The 15,591-nt window shown below is 41.6% G+C and overlaps 1 protein-coding gene across 1 annotated transcript in view; it reads left to right on the top strand.

Moving 5' to 3' along the window:
- The first annotated feature begins 2,145 nt into the window (after positions 1–2,145).
- The window catches only part of FBLN2 (fibulin 2), a 174,582-nt gene continuing 161,136 nt past the window's right edge, over positions 2,146–15,591 (top strand). Inside the window, exon 1 of the mRNA XM_048487336.1 lies at positions 2,146–2,347. The gene's annotated coding sequence lies outside the window, so the exon portion shown is untranslated. The remainder of the gene's footprint in view (positions 2,348–15,591) is intronic.

Below are 15,591 nucleotides of genomic sequence, written 5' to 3'. Positions count from 1 at the left end.
AAAAATGGGAGGGGAGAGAACAAGCTCCTTGCTTTACTAACTAGATATTTGTGTTCCTGGTCGAATAGCCGTACCTTGATACAATGTTGTATCTCGCTAGGAGAAAGCATAAGGAGCTGGTCCCAAGAAAGACCCAGGGAGGAAATCTTTGATTTGATATGAGCCCACCAGGTAGAAGATTGAAGTTCGTGGAGGGTGCAATAAATGAGACTGTTAGGGTTGTTAAGGAAACATAACCGAATCCAAAATTTAAAGGAAACTTTCATATGTCTATGAAAGTCTATGTTTTATTCCTTTCCCTGTTTTTAATTGGTTTACTTGTAGGCATATTAGTTTGTGAGCTGCCTTGAGTCTCTGAGAAAATATGGGGTGGAACTTTTAAAAAATCCTGTTCACCTTTCACAGGCCAGGTGCCAGAAGTGAATTTTCCAATTTCCTAAGGAAATTTTTCACAGCGCCTGTGCCCATCTCCCTGCAGAGAAGGAATTAGTTCTGGTGCAGCCTAACATGACAGCTGAGGTCAAAGTGCTATTTGGCCCTCCTTGCCATTCAAAACGCATCCAAGCTTTCTCCTTACCAAAAGTCCTAATTTTGGAATATCCCTGACAACTCCATTAGGGGCCTTTTGCCTCTGCCTGAGGCCACAGGGAAGGGAGCCTCATCAGCACCTTTCAGAGCAACTGCTCTGCCATCTTGGACCAGAGGCTGAGGTCTGCAGCTTTTGCATGTTCTCCTGACCATTCTGAGCCTCTTGAACTTGCAAGCAGATGTCCATGAACATAATATCCTAGAGGGGGAAAATGACATGTCACTCTGCTGGAGGTCTCAAGTGTCTGGAGATGCTGGGGATTGAACACGGGCCCTTCCGTAGATCAAGCAGATAATCTATGCCACTGAGCCATGGCCCCTTCCTTCTGTCTTTTACTTTCATACCAGGGTTCCATTTCTCTTGGAGTCTTCTTCAGTACATGCCAGGACTGTTTCAAATTAATGGCTTATTCAGTATAGTTTGCCATGCATTTGATGAAGTAAGCACTGACTCATTAAAGCTCATTGATGGAATTAAAAAAAACTTCTTAAGGTGTATTGGACTTCTACTTGATTTTGCCTGTGACATACTAATATGGCTACCTATTGATCTATTATCAACTAATCTATTTCCAGAGGAGAAGTTATAGCCTGCTTTCACCTAAACGAAAAAAAAAACTGAGGTTAAGTTTGGAATGTCTGTTTTACTGAAAGAAAGGAGAGAGTTTGAGTAATTCATCTTCAAAGGCCATCAAATGTGTTTTATTGATGGGTCTCAACTTTTTCCTCTCGTTCTCTTTCTCTCTCTCTCTCTCTGCCTAAAACTTCGCTTTGAATTTATGGCAGAATGGAATGTCTTGAAACAGAGCCTTCTATAAACAGCCTTATAAATATACACGCGATCAGAAATCATTATGATAAAAAAATCAGCAGTGTGTTAAAGCCATTCTTCATTGCCTGTAGCTGTATAGAAAAAAGAAAAAAAGACCCTCCCCAAGGAAAGCTTAATGCATCTTAGGAAACTTTTATTCGGTTAAAAACCCAAGGAAATTACTGTGCAGTTTTGAGTGGCATGGTGTGCATAACTCAGACGGTTCCTTCTTTTTCAAATCAGGAAACTGGATCCAGTTCTTTGCCTCCTTTTTCCACATTAACGTTGTAAAGCACACACTGTCTCATTGTTTCAGTATGTCCAGTTCTCCCTTCGGGGGTTCAGCACTTGCGGTCTGCTCGCTGCAGGAGGATGCTGTAGGCTATGGGGAGATGATGCATGCCGTGGCAGAGTCCCACCTCTTTCCATCTCATTCCAGAGTGAAATATTTCCAGGCTCTCTCCCCACCCCCACCCCCCCTTCTGTCCGTTCCCTTTCTAGCCCCGCCCAAATCCCCCTGGGGAAACCCCTTTGCTATTGCAACAAGCAACAAGCTTGCTATATGGGAGCGGAGGGCTCGCACCTTTTCGGCGTGCATACCACCCTGTCGTCCAAAGTTATGAGGCTGAACAAAAGTGAGGCAATTCCACAAGCCCGGCAGCCCTGCTATTTCAGGACGAGGTGGAGGGAGGGGAGGGGAGATCAAGGGGTCTCCGAAGGCTTGGCATCAGGGTGTAATTAACCGTGATTGATGGGCCACTGCCTCCGGGTTTCAGGTTAGATAAACAATTCATGCAGTTGGTCAGTTTCACTGTAACTTTTTTTTTTTAAAGTCCCTCCTCCTCTTCCTCCTCCTCCTCCTGGTTTCCAAAAGCCCCTTTTTACAAGACAGCAGCTATAACAGCGGCAGGCGCCACCACAGCAGCACACGCTGGTTGTGTACATGGGGTAAGTCTTTTTGCAAAAAGGAGCTCGAGCGATCAAACGGGAGGGGAGGGGAGGACTGACTGACGCGCTGCCTGTCTGGGAAAGCACGCGTGGTGTGGGGTGCTGAGGGAATTGGGAGGCGGAATCTTCGCCATACATCCGAATTGCTCATAACAGGCATCAGAATAAAGATCAGTGCCAGACCCCAAGGTGAGAGTGGCTCCAACTCGTCATAGTGTTCCCCGTTCTCCTCCCTCCCCTTTTTAAGCAGCTTTAACCACATTTTCACACCTCCAAGGCATTGTTCAGGGGCATTGCAGGTGCCTTAGTTTGTACCTGTTGGTTTTCCTCTGTAGGGATCCTGATTTCTTGATTTTTCTCCATTGGATGAAATGAATGGAATCAAGGGAGAGATAAAAACCGCCAGTGGTCATTGGCTGGGGAGAAATGCTGTTTCCTTTTGCTGACCTTTTAGAGAGGAGCCAGGACAGTGTGGCTGCAAACTACAGAAGTTAAGGATCTGAGCCTCAAAGCGTTTAGTAGAGTTAAAGTAATACAAGTGATGGGATTTGTAGTAGCACATTTTACATCTGCCAACCATATACAAAATTACAGGATCCAAGAAGGACAGATTCAGGCTTCTCATAAGAATTCACATTATGTTTGCTAAAAAATGTATGAACAAAAAGGCAGAGAAGGAAACAATAGTTTAATAATGTTTCTAAACAGTTGTTTTCCTGAAAACAATTCCTTGAATGAAGATGTATGTATGTTTGTAAATCATGTGATACTGCAGAACTGTGGAAAACTCTGTAGAGCAAGAGGACTGTTTTTTCTTTAAGGTTCTTTCCAGGTTATAATGTTTTATATGGACATCATGGGGATAGCAAAGAAAGAGGAAAGTTGCCATAATTATTTATTTCATTTATTCCCCTCCTTTCTCCCTAACGGAAATATAAAGCAATTTACATTGTTCTCTTCTCCATTTTATCCTCACCACAATCCTGTGTGGTACACTAGGCTGGCAGTATTTGTGACTGAGCAACGTCGCCAAACATACTTCCAGTCACAGTGTGGATTTTTTGAACCTGAATCTCAGAGATCCTAGTCTGACACTCTCACCCCTATGTCACTGGCCTTGAGGCTCCTGTTTAAACAATGTGGAATGTAATTAAAATAGATAAATAAACTCTATAATTGAACAGTTGGGGAAAGTTTATTGTGTAATTTATGCCCATTTAGCTTGTTGTAATAACATCATGTATTACTACTTTGTATCTGATGACTCCCCCCTCCTCCAGTGTCCCCATGACAGCTACCAACATTTGTGATTGGGTACTTAGGGCCATTTCTGCCCAGCGGCAGGAAACAGCTCTCCATTGGCATAATTAATGCCTGTGGATGCAAGAGACCATTTGCACAGTCTTGTGTGGGCAGCGCCGAGGCATGGAGCTGCCCACAGGTTGTCCTGTTCACCTACCTCTCCTACCTGTGCAGCTCTGGACGGCTGGAGGGACATGACCACGCTGCCTCCACCCTCTGTGGATCGGAGAGCAGCATGGGTGTGTCCCTCCAGCCATCCAGAGCTGCACAGGAAGCAGAGGTAGGTGAACAGGAAACCAGAGGGGCCAAAAGTGGTGCCCTTACGCCTGTGTGCTCCACACCATGCTGGCGCAAAAATGCCACCTTTGAAAAAATTCACCCAGGGAGTAAGTTCAAAAATGTCGTTTTTGCGCTGTTTGGGGGGCAAGCGTGTGAACTGTGTGAACAGCACCCCAGGGACAGTGTTTTTACCATCCCTAGGGCACTGTTTTTCAGCTGTGCAGAAACAGCCTAAGTGTGGACAGGCAATCAAGTCCAAATGCACCCCATGGTTTAAACTGTTTAAAATAAATCATCTCAGAGCCTCATTTCTGGTCAGTATTCTCTCCCACAATCTCTTTCACCCAGAGGCGTAGCTCCAAGGGAGGGGGGGTGCGATGCACCAGGCGTGCCCCTGTGGGGGTGTGGCGAGGGCATTCCAGGGGCGTAGTGAGTGTGTTTCTGGGGCATGGCAAGGATAGGGTGGGACGGGGACGTTCCAGGGCGGGACGGGGGCAGAGGACACACCAGTGCACCAGGCGCTTTCCCCCTTGCTATGCTTCTGCTTTCATCTCAATCTGGTTTCAAACAATGCCAATCACTTTGCTTGCTGGATGTTAGTCCCAAACACTGTAGGCCGCTCAACTATGTATTTGTGGAGGTAAAATTCCAGAGGACTTATTGCAATATATTTTGTTCTGTCTTCGTCTTAGTCCAACACTCTAACCACTACATAAACTCTCATGTTCATGTTTTGTAATATGTATGGCAAGCCATTGGTGTGAAATGCACTGGACTGATCAAAAGAGGAATCTGAGCTGCTACAGATGGTCAAACTATCCTTGGGATAAGTTTTACCCTTTGGTTAGTTTTGATTGATATCATATTACCAAATGAAGATAATATCACACATCATACATACATAGGTGGTAGATGGGTGACCTAATGGTTCAACAAGCTGCTCAAATATAACCAATTAAATTTACAATAGTTCATTTGCATGATTATGACTGTTTTCTGGCCTGATTACACCCCCCCCCCAGCCACCTGTTTAACATTGTTCCCACCTCAGATTATTAACAGAGCACATGGTGAAAATGAAGGGGGGAGGTCCATTTGTACTTGTCAAGTTAAGATTTACCATGTAGTATTTTTATGTGCTTTTTTGGGTCAGATCCAGCACAGCATTTCTGTGGGAAACAAGAACTTTGACCACTGTCAAGATCAGGATTTCTGTGGGTATTTTGAGCTGCTTTGGGAGGGAGGAACCAAGAAGTCACACTGCACAGGCAAAAGCCTTTGAACCTATGGAAATTCTTTGCTGGATGATGTCTGTTCATGCACCCAGCTCAAAATGTGATCAGTTCCTGTGCTCTAGTCTCTTCCCAAATAGATGCCTCTGAAAGCACAGGTGGAAAAAGCAGGCAAGGTAATTTAGCTGATGTTAGGTTCTTAAAGGATGTGTCCAACTTGTGTAAATGCAAAGAGGGGAGGAATTACAATGTGCTTCAGAGTCAGTTTGAAGACCTGATCATGAGATGATTTATGCAAGCACAAGTCAAGGGAATATTGAGGCTATCTGATCAGGTGCCCAACCTACGTCTAGTCATTGAATTTTGAACAGGGTAGGTTCACCTGGGAAGGATATCCATGGAGAAGTTCTCAGCCTGCCTACCCATCTTGCTGGTTCTAAGTACAGTTTGCAAAATAAACAAAGGTGCAAATTTGTTTAAATCCCATTGTGTATATATGTGGAAGAACGAAGCTTTCATTGCTGCAAGATTTTGATTTTTATGACTGTTTAAAAAAAGAATAAAGCGCTCAATGCCAATTGTAGTGCTCAGTGCCAATTGTAAATAATGGGACTGCCATCACCACAGGTGACAGATTGGACAGAAGATCTGGGCAAGAGGCATGTCTTTAGCAGAGAAACACTGAACAGATAAAACCATTACAAAGGTTATGCTTCTGATTCATCAAACTCAGTATTACCCATTTACCCATTCCCCTGGACAGCAGCCGGTTATTTTAAGGCTAAAAATGTCAGGGCTTGAACTTGGAGCCCCCTGAATGCAAAGCAAGATACTCTACCATAGAAGAAGGAAGAATTCATTTTTTCCAGGAAGGCTGTTTAGAAGAAATAGGTTCCACAGACTAGAGAGAAGGCCCCTTCCGCACACGCAAAATAATGCGTTTTCAAACCACTTTCACAACTGTTTGCAAGTGGATTTTGCCATTCCGCACAGCTTCAAAGAGCACTGAAAGCAGTTTGAAAGTGCATCATTCTGCATGTGTGGAATGAGCCGAAGGGAGATGACCGTCAGGGGCATCAGAAACTGAAGAGGTGGAAGTAGATTCACTTGCAAGAAGATGACAGATGAAAAAGATGGGATAGGGAGTGAGGTGAGGCAATAGGTAAGTAGCAGTTGGAATGTCTCAGTGGCAACTGTGTTGCTGCTGTTTCTTTTGAAAAACATACTGATCTAGTGGTGAAGAAAATGTCAAGATAGTTAGGGGATTTTGAGGAAAATGAGAGAAACCAGCCAACTGCACCGGGCTTTGGATCTTGACTCTGTTATAATCTCACTAGGTGGTCTGCAAGCTGCTTGTTTTCTGTCCAGCCCTGATCTGCATAATGGAGATAACAAAAGTGACCTGTATTGTAGGGTTGATGAAAAAGATAACAAAGGAGATAATGTAACCGAAGTGCTTTGAACCTTTGAAAGTGCTATACAAATGCTAAGTATTACTATTATAGAAGAGTAGGCCCTCAAAAAGAAGGCCTATTCTTTCTCACTCTGATAATCTTCCACCCTTGCTCTTATCTCTCCCTCACTGTCACAAAAGTATTCCTCTAATTGGAATTCTTTTCCATGGCTGTTTCTGAGAGCAGAGGAAACACATGGACCCAGTCAGAGCCAACTGCAACAAGCCCTTTTCATCTTTAACCCTTTAGCTTTGATACCACTGGCCTTCTTCTCGGGACCAATCACATTTCCTTTTCAGAATGTCACTAAAGCCTTCTGTTTCTTGCCACTGTACATGCAGGGGTTGTGGCTCAGTGACAAAGTGCTTTGCATGTGGAATGTTCCAGGTTCCACCTCCAGCACTTCCATTTAAAGTAGGTGGTTTGTTTTTTTGCTGACTTATACTGAACCCATAGGATTTTAAAAGCTCTTGATATTGAGGTAGGTTGCTATTGCCTTCATTTATATAGCAACCCTTTATTCCTTGGTGGTCTCCTATTCAAGTGCTGACAGTATAGAGCAGCTTCCCGTGTGTGTTCATCTTATGTTAATTGTTCCTCCAGTTAAGGTTTCAGCTAACAACTTGGCTATTTATCTTCAGAATGGGTATGGGGAGTAATAGATGATTGAATGCTTACTCCCCTACAAAAACAAAATCCTTCTGCATAGAAAACTAGCTGTCATGAAAATGAGGCTGCCATTCTTTCCTGAAAGTAAGTTCCACTGGCTAAAATGGGAATTCTCAATACACTTGTTTAGGATTTGTTCTCTAAAAGTGTAGAACTTTTCTTCCTATTATCACGTTTCCTGTATGAAAATAAAATTTTGTGTTGCTAAGCTGCTAATCATTTCTGTCCCTTCTTGCAAGCAGAAGTGGATTTGTTTATTTAGAGACATTCTACCTCAGTGTTCACTGTAGTCCTGAGTCATGGGGGTGTCCCAATAAGGGCCATCCTTTAAAATAAATTATATTTTGTGTCCCCACTGAAGTGTCTGCGCTGTTTGGTTTTGCTTTGCTGGACAGTTCCCTGTAAAAGAAAGGAAGGGTAGTTTTGTGTCACGAGGATGATAACAATGCTGGGGAACATGATTCTTAAGTTTTCACTGATTTTGTATCAGTCATAGCAAACTAAATTGATTGCAACCCCTTTTATGCAATTAGGGGACTACAGCTAGGTCATGTATGTGTCCAAATCTTTGATTGTGTTACGGTTTGTCTTCAGGGCAGCAAGAGGTAACTGTTGGGTAATATGCCCTTAGTATGCTTACCACTACTTATAAAGTACTCAAACTTTTCCAACAATCCACAGAGCATTCCAGCACAGTGATCCTGTGGTGAGAGACAGCTGCAGAAAGGATCATGCATACCTTTGTAAGGAGAACAAATGGGGTCAGGATGTGAGCTGGGGTTTTTTTCCGAAACATAAGCAGATTTTCATCTGCCTTTGCAGCCATGCATCCATTCCTGCCTCTTCTATTTCTATAAGTTGAAAAAAAGATCCTGGGCTTGGTCCTTTTATGGTGCCCCCACATCCTAAAATAAAGATGCAGTATTCATCAAATGGTTTAAATGAGGGTTGATTAATTCATAGCGGAACTGTGTAACTGTTAAACTCTTTCAACCCTTTAGTGCAGGTTTCTTAAAGTGTTTCTTGGTGGGGTTGCAACATTTGTACAATCCTACTGCAGTGTCCACTTGGCAGAACTGCTTTTACTTGCCTCTCAGAAATCTGCTAAGAGTTGTTGACCATACTCACTATCTACCCATACTGGTCAGTATAAAGGTTCAAACAGGGATGCCAATTACCAAGGGAATTCCTTCCCTAGCCGCCTAGATTTCGTATTCCCCAAGTGACTGCCATGGATACATCTACCCATTCTAAGATACCTCAGGATGCTCATCATTCTATTTGAAACTTCCAGTATATAGCCTGTGCCAGAAAAGAGGCTGGAATAGTTTGTTAGACAGAGTAAGGCCCCTTCCACACTTGCAGAATAAGGCACTTTTCAATTCACTTTGCAGCTGGATTTTACTGTGTGAAATAGCAAAATCCACTTGTGAATAATTGTGAAAGTGGATTGAAAGTGCATTATCCTGCATGTGCTGAAGGGGCCTAAGTGAGGAAGATTTTGAATGCATAGCAATGCAGGGAACATACTGAACACATCTTTGACCATATTTAAAAGTTGTTGTCCAGGGTGGTCTAGTGAATTGCCTGGTTCTCAGGGATGAGTTCTTTCTTGTTTTCATCTGGATGGATTGTGGTAAGTTTTGATATGTAAGCCACTGTGAGCCTGGCAGTTTAGGAATATTTTAAATAAATGGGATAAGTTTCAGTGTTATAACCCATGCTAATATATGTGACATGATGTCAGAGTCCTTTTCATGTATTCCCCTCACTTTTTCAGGATTTAGCTGTCTTAAGAGATGTAGCAGTCTGTAACACTGACTGAAAGATTTTGCTTTTGAGGCCATTTGATCTCTTTCTGAATCTTGTCCCAAGAGTTTATGTGATTCTTGTCTATTGTCCTTTTAATGAATCATTAATATTTAGTTGTACAAGAATATTAAAAGCTGATCATTCATGGCCATCTATGGAGCAAGCATAATTTAAAAGAGGCATTAAGCCAGGAGCCAAAAATTAATCAAACACAAAAATGTAGATCCAATTGATTCTGCACCATATCTTTTACTCAAGTTTAGATCTGGGAAATATGCCTCTTGAGTTAAGATTTTGCTTAGGAATTAATGTTTTCCCACAACCGTTAATTGGGCTGGTCTGGAACAGTGAAGCTGGAAATGGCTGGTTCTTGAGAGTTCCCTATGGGGGTCTTTAATTTTCTTAACCAACTCTAATAAAAAGAATGGAAATCTACCATGCGTGGGTCCTTTGTCTTTTGGATCAGCCAAGTTATCATGGACTGCAAGTATATCTTAGGCCTCCTCTCATTGAAAGATTTTTTCCTTACATCTGGTGAGACCATCTAAGTGTTTGTGCCAACAACTTCTAATTCACTTTTCTTCATAAAAAGAGGAATGTTTGGTTCCAAGGCTTCTCAGAAAAACAACACCTATTATCCTGGCATCTTCTTGAAATAATTTACATGAAAAAAACAACAAATGAGACATTCTGTGTTATAGTACATTTTAGTGCTACAAACAAACAAAGTATGTACAAAAGAGATGCAGAGGGGAGATTGAGTTTAATAAACTAAATGGGAACACAAAGGAAAGGTATATTGCTTTCAAAACTGGATCGAAAGTTCTTAAAAACAGCTGGATCTTAAATCACAACGAGCTGTGCTGACTTGTTGTCCCCTTGATGTTTTTCCAGTATTTTAATCTTCATTTTCATAACAAAGGTCATGATTCAAAGAGTTCAGTAGTGAGTACCATATGCATTATGGGGATGCTGAAGTCTCCATATCACCAAGGTAATAATACTGAAGTGGCTTTTTCTTGACAAAAAATGGAGGAAGAAAAAAAAATAGGTGCCCAGCTGTGTGCATTGGACTTTTTGCATGGCTCTAAGGCTGTGGTTCCCAACCTGGAGTATGCATACTCTCAGGGATATGTACCAGAGGATTTGGGGGTATGCAAAAAAAGTAATGTGTTTGCTAATATGAGAGCACAATTGTGGGGAAAGGTGTTGCCAAGCTGTCTGTAAGTAAAAAAGGTTAGGAACCACTGTTTTAAGTTATGTTTTTTAAATTGTGGATGAAACTCTGATGCCTTGACCTGGATGGCCCAGATTAGTCTTATCTTGTCAAATCTCAGAAGCTAAGCAGGACTAGCCTTGGTTAGTTTTTCGGTGGGAGATCATCAAAGAATACCAGGATTGTTATGCAGAGGAAGGCAATTACAGACCACCTCTATTCATCTCTTCCCCTGAAAAACCTACAAAACTGCTATAAGTCAGCGACAACTTGATAGCACTTTGGACACGACACACACACACACACACACACCCCACTGTTACCCAGTTTAACAGTGTACAAACTTATGTTTATAGAGCAATGGGGAATTAATCGGCTTAGCAATGTGAGAGGCAGGCTGGGAGGGGATCTTTTTAGACTATGTATACCAGAAACGGCTTGAAACGTATCTGCAGAGAATTCACAAAAGAAGTTTTGGTTGCAAACAATCACACAGCAAGACGTTAAGGCACATACACACAGTTCCTAAGTATATAGATAGGGAGGAAAAGATAGGTGGATGATAGAATAGGATTTGGGGAAGCAGGGGACTTATACGTTACCAAATATCTGCAGAGAAGTTCCAGAAGAAGGCAAGGATTTCTATGCCAGCATAGGGACCTGCCGGTTGAAGGACTCCATATATCGTAGGTCCTCACCACCAACTCTGACAAAGCAAGGAGATTCAGGTTAGAAATGAGCAAATGAGCTTAAGGTGAGCAAGACTTTTATAGGGTGGGATCACCTGGCTACGGGAAAAGCCACCTCTTTGCATTGTAGGGGTTTCATTTCTTGCCTCTATGCTGGAGCCAGTTGCAGGGGCTGAGCTTTACCTTAGCAGCTCTATCTATTGTTCTATTTCCTGGGACAATGGGGCCAATTGGTCCTAGATCCGTGGTGGCAAACCTTTGGCACTCCAGATGTTATGGACTGCAATTCCCATCAGCCCCAATTGGCCATGCTGGAAGGGGCTGATGGGAATTGTAGTCCATAACATCTGGAGTGCCAAAGGTTCGCCACCACTGTCCTAGATTATATCAGTGATACCATGAATGGTTTATGCAGAGGTACTTACTAAAGTCTCTGCTTTAAGTATTCAAATTTAGCTGAGGCTTGAGTGATTTAGGAAAGGATCTTGTTGTTAGGGAGATCGTATCTGAGAGGTGGAGGAAATGCAGGGAGACAGTAATTGTTTGAGAAATGTTTTCTCAAAGGCACAGTATCAGGAGCTTTCCAAAAACAGCTTAGCGGGGTGTGCTGCTCAGGAGTTCTACAGACTCCATTATGCTAACGGAGTACTCTGGCAGGGTGAGATAATCAAAGATGCATGTCCTGGTTATGAGATGTCCAGATAGTATTGCCTGGAGTAACTCATAGATTTGCACACAGATTGTTTTGCCTTAGGCTTGGACACTCTGCTATCCACCCATACAAACATGGAAACTGGCATTCTGTACCACACAGTATGAGAAAAAATATGAAATCCAATATTTTATAAGGCAGAGTATACAGGGCAGGGTTACACCACACACACACACATTCTGATGTTGTATGATTCCAAAGTATGCTCTTCCATGGCATGTCTCTTCTGATGTGCCTTAAGTGAGAATCTTTCCTGCTTCTCAATGGGAGGTATTTGGCTGCATCATATAGCAAGTATATTTCTCTTTTCCATGAGATTGTTGGCCAGTAAATGAATTCATTTGATCAGTATCCATGAGAAACTTCATTTTTAAACAGCCAAATATGAAATGGTTGATCGGCCTTTTCTTGACTTATTCATGTACAGAATGTGGTGGGAGTCAGGTCTGTTTAACTGCATTTATCTTTTGGCTCCCTGTGTTACATACTTTGCATGTTCTCTAAGATGAGGCTGTTCCTATTTGTGATCATTTTCTGTTTCAGAGGGCTTGAACATTTCTTTTTTGACCGACTTGCTAATGAACTCTGTTCTTGGACTGAGCTCAAATGCACTGGGAGAAAAAAAGTAAACAGTTCCAATTCCATGCTGTTCATGATAAAATGTGACCAAAAATTCTCTTCCTATCAGAAATAATTGTTTTGATTCATTAAAAGAATTTGATTTGACTCCAACATTTAGTTTATAAATGAATGAGGGCAATGAAAGATGTGCTGGTCATATAGAGACATGCACTGAAATGTCAGCTTGGTTGGTCAGTTATATCTTTGTGATTGATTGATGAGCCAAGGAAGAGTCACAAAGCAGTGTGCAAAGATACAGTAAGACATTCAGTTAGAAAACCTTGTCTCTTGCCAAGTGTTCATTTGATACTGGATGAACTCTAGAGGTCAACCATTCAACCAACCAATTACCAGTAGTAGTCATGGTAAGCATACAGAGGGGGGGGGGGGAGAGAGAGAGAGAGAGAGAGAATCTTTTTGCTGAGAAGAGAATCATCTCTTATTGGAAAGGTACCTTAAAGAATGATGACAAAGCACAACACTGCAGAATTGCACAAGATGAAGTACGGTCACTTTTGAGCTATCTGGCACTCTTTGAGGCCTCAGGCAACTCTCTGGGTGATTAACCTTGAATGTGCAAAGGCCATTTAATTATCTGGTCCCTTGTTGCTCAAAATGATCATAAATGTGGAAAGATTATTAAGCCCACAGGGAGGCAATACATATCTGTCCAATTTCTTTTGAAGCTCTATTTAAACTTTCATTAGGGCTCAATTCACACATGCACTTTAACTATTTTAGCATAGTGTTTATGTAGCATTTCCCCTAACTGTTCAAAAATGTTTCCTCTACTATATTGTTAATTCTTACAAATTCTTCCAACCTGGAACTGGCAACCCTAATCTTTAATTACAGCAGAAAAAAAATTAAATGTATATGTGCAAACTGAATAGTTTATTCATTCACTCTTCACATTTATATCCCATCCTTTTGGCAAAAGCTCAGGGTGGTGAGCATGATGGATGCACTAATGTATAGTTAAAACTGCAGGAAAATCCAGAAAAAAGACTTTGGAACCATGCCTTGCCCATGCCTATGAACCCACTTCAAATATCTGGTTGTGTTTGTAAGGCTGTTAGTAAATGCCATCAATGTTGTTTACCTTGATTTCTGTAAAAAATTATGTTCTGATAGGAAAGGGGGAGCACTGCAGAGTAGATTCTGATTAGTTGGGTGGATAGGAAACTGGTTAGACAGCTGCACCCAAAAAGTAGGTCTCAACAGGATTTTATCTGATTAGAGGAATGTGTCTAATTGGTCCCACAGGATTCAGTTCTGGACCTGGTGCTTTTCAACATTTTTGTTAAGGATCTGGATAAGGGGGTGAAGAGACTACTAATTAAATTTGCTGATGGCACCAAATTGGGAGGAGTAGCAAACACCCCAGAAGCTAAAAGTAGAACTGGAAAAGTGAACAAGATGCAGTTCAATAAGGGCAAGTGCAGAGTTCCAAATCTGGATAACAAAAATTAGAAACAGCATACTGGATGGAGGGTAATACTCTGTGAATGCACTTTGGGAGTGTATCAACAGAGGCATAACATTCAAATCACAAGATGTTATAGTCCTCCTGTATACCACATTGGTCTTGTTGCACATGAAGTATTATGTGAACTTCTGGAGACCTCACTCCTAAAAGGATGTGGACAGAATGGAATGGGTGCAGAGGAAAGCAATATGGATGTTCATAGACCTGGAGACCTACAGGAAAAGGCTGAAAGACTTGGGAATGTTTAATCTGGAAGAGAGAAGGTTAGGAGGGACATTATTTCTCCCATTAAGCATTTGAAAGGTTATCACTTAGAGGAAGGCAGTGGTCTCTGTAAGCGTTTCTGTGTGGTGTGTGGCAGTCCAAAAATGCTGCACAGAACTGAGCCACTTGGGAGAGCTCCCTCTGCTGGGCATTCTCTTATCTGCACAGCACCAATATGGTGGCCGTGAAACTGCACACATGCGCAGCTTACAGGGAACACTGTAGGATTTTATTTTTACAATGAGAGTAGTTTAGCAGTGGAATTTGCTGTAAAGGGAGGGGATGACCTCCCCGTCACTGGCAGTCTTCAAGCAGCTGCTGGACAAACACTTGCCAGGGATGCTCCTGCATTGAGCAGGGAGTTGGACCAGATAGCCTGCATGGCCCCTTCCAACTCTATGATTCTAAATTATTCCTGCCCATTATAATCCTGAGGTAATTTAATATGGGAATGAGAGGTGCATGATAAATATGGAACATCTACTGTGTTGTTACCATTTTTAAAGAAATGTGTTTTTAATACATGGCAGAAAATAATTTTTTTAAAAAAAGTGTATAGTTAACTGATTAAACATGACAGCAGTTCTTTTAGATTTGTTTTTGAAAGATTTAGTACTGGAATACTTTAAGAATATTGTCTATTTTCAGAAGCTTTTCAAATGGCTGAACTTTAGTATATTTAGGATTTTAGGTATAAGGTTTACTTCCCTTTCTCCTAGATGTAATATGTCATTCCAACTAAGTTGTGTAACTTCCTCTGAAATCTATAGGGATTTGTTTTTGCATGTGGAAGAGACTTTATTTGATACCAAAATGTCATTCTTTCTTAATGTTCTTTATGTGTTCTTTATTTTATATGTCTTTGGTTTCGTATAAAAACAACAAAACATAATACAGAGCCGGCTTGCTGCTGCTTCTGATCAATTTATCAGCTATCCCACGTGCAAAGGTGTTATTGCAAGATAGCAGTGTATTCGTGTCTAGTCTCAAAAGTATTTTTTGCTAGGTCCATCTATGCAAATCATTTTAGAATCTCCCCTTCTCAGCATACCATGCTCCATACCCTCAATTGATTATCAAGGAAGGCAGACATAATATCTCTGTACTTTTAAGGGCTAACAGTACAAATCATAGTTTCAACCACATAAGGATCAAACTGTCAATTTTACTAATACTCTGATTCATAAAAATATGTTAGTTGATGGTATGTTCTTTTGCCACAGAACTCAACATGCTGGGCCTTCTTTGTTGTAGAATGCTCTGACTGGATCCTGGTGCCTACCTAGCCCCTCTCCCTCCATTAATCTGTTTGAAAGTTTAATGACAGTCGTTCAATTAATTATAAATGCTCTTGTATCAAAGTACCATGTTCAATAATCCACAAAACAATGGTTTTGACAAGGGTGGCAAATAAAAATGAATGATAATTCTCATGTATTGTCAAAGGCTTTCACGGCCGGAATCGACACAGGCTAGAGCTGTGTAGCCTGACAGTAAGCGATAAA

This window comes from Sphaerodactylus townsendi, linkage group LG03 (assembly GCF_021028975.2).
Source record: "Sphaerodactylus townsendi isolate TG3544 linkage group LG03, MPM_Stown_v2.3, whole genome shotgun sequence".
Taxonomy (NCBI): Eukaryota; Metazoa; Chordata; class Lepidosauria; order Squamata; family Sphaerodactylidae; genus Sphaerodactylus; species Sphaerodactylus townsendi.
This window is presented reverse-complemented; position numbering and strand designations above follow the sequence as displayed.